This window comes from Sus scrofa, chromosome 8 (genome assembly GCF_000003025.6).
Source record: "Sus scrofa isolate TJ Tabasco breed Duroc chromosome 8, Sscrofa11.1, whole genome shotgun sequence".
NCBI classification, from domain to species: domain Eukaryota; kingdom Metazoa; phylum Chordata; class Mammalia; order Artiodactyla; family Suidae; genus Sus; species Sus scrofa.
The window spans coordinates 54,152,697-54,154,478 of NC_010450.4; the positions used below are offsets into that span (position 1 = coordinate 54,152,697).

The window sequence follows — 1,782 nt, forward strand, 5'->3', positions numbered from 1 at the left end:
AATATTATTGACAGATGATTGTTGTTTATAAAATGTAAGGTTTCCAATTTTTAATAAATCAATGAAATTTATTTTTAATAAATCATTAACAATCATTTATGAATCATGAATGGTGAAAAAGAAGGCCCAGAGGAAAAAACAAACAGACAATTACAAATATTTTATATGGCTACAGCCATGTGATATAACTTTTGCCTCTAAATGCTTAATTATTTTCTTCTCTAACCAAGCTTTCATTATGAATAAGCCCTATTTTTGAGAACTTAATGGAAATATAGAATGATTAGGTGAAATTTCCATAGTTTTTTATGTTTGATAACTTATGTTATACCTAATTAGATACAAAACTTTCAGTATTAAAAGAAAATGATTACTTAGAAACTATTCTAATGAAAGGCAGAAAGCTTGTAATAGCATTTTAAAACTAATTAAATACACTATTTAGTTAAGAAAATTAAGCCAACAATCATAGAAATGAAGGGACTCTTTTCCTATTAATTACATTACAAAGAGCCTTCTTTACTTCTTTATTCCTGAGGCTGTAGATCAGAGGGTTCAGCATGGGGATCACCATTGTGTAGAACACAGAAACCACTTTGTCCTGATTCAAGGAGTAGCTGGAAGTAGGTCTCAGATAAGTATAGATGGCAGTGGGATAAAACAGAATTATAGCTGCCAGGTGAGTGGCACAGGTTGAGAATGCTCTGTGTCTCCACTTCCCTGAATGCATACGAAAGATGGAGAAGAGAACGTAGGTGCCAGAAGTGAGGATCACCAGCAGTGTCCCAACCATATTCACACCAGCAACAGTGGACCAGCAACAATGATGCTTTCATTCAGGCATGTGTCAGAACATGACAGTTTAAAAATTGGAGGACTGTCACAGAAATAATGGATGACGTTGGACTTGAAGAATGGCAAACTGTTTACGTAGTTTGTATTGACCATGGAGCTCAATAGTCCTGCAGTAAGACCCCCTCCTTCCATTTTTAGGCAGACTGTCCTGGACATGATCAAGGAGTAAAGTAGAGATTTTCATAATGGTCATAGTGGCCTATATTCATAATGGCCTATGACCACATAACGGTCATAGGCCATTAACCCAAAAAGGATGCATTATACTGTGGCAAAGGCTATAAAGAAGTACATCTGCAAGAAGCAGCCAGCAAAGGAGATGGGTTTTTTTTCTGATAATAAGTCTACCAGCATCTTTGGAGTGATGGTGGATGAATAACTAAAGTCCACTTCTGATAGGACAGCCAGGAAGAAATACATGGATGTGTGAAGTTGTGATCCCATCCTGATTAAGAGGATCATTCCAACATTCCCCAAAGCTGTTAGTGTGTAAATAACAATAAAAAATGCATAAATAGGGTAATCTGTAGCTTTGCCTTGTCTGCTAATCCAAACAGGATGAACTCAGTCAGAAAAGCATATTTTTTTCTGGCCATTTATTATAATTAGAGTACACTTAACTTTGTATTAGTTGTAAATACTTCCTTACCCAAACTTAATAGGAAATAGTAGAAATGCTGATGAGGTCAGTATACATGGGAAAAAATAAACCCTGAGATAATATAGCATAGAAAATAGACTGTTGTAATGGGAAAATTAGTAGACAAATGAATAAGTATTGAGATTTATTAAGCAATTGTCTGTATCTGGTTTAAAGGACTCTCAAATAACTAATCTAAATCCATATAGTCTATTGCAGCTTGGACTGAAATGCAACATATATATTCTTTCTCTTCTAGCCCACATACAAAATGCAAAGCACAGAAT

At 34.8% G+C, this 1,782-nt stretch overlaps 1 pseudogene; it reads right to left on the reverse strand.

Moving 5' to 3' along the window:
* On the reverse strand, nt 467-1,451 carry LOC110262007 (annotated as a pseudogene).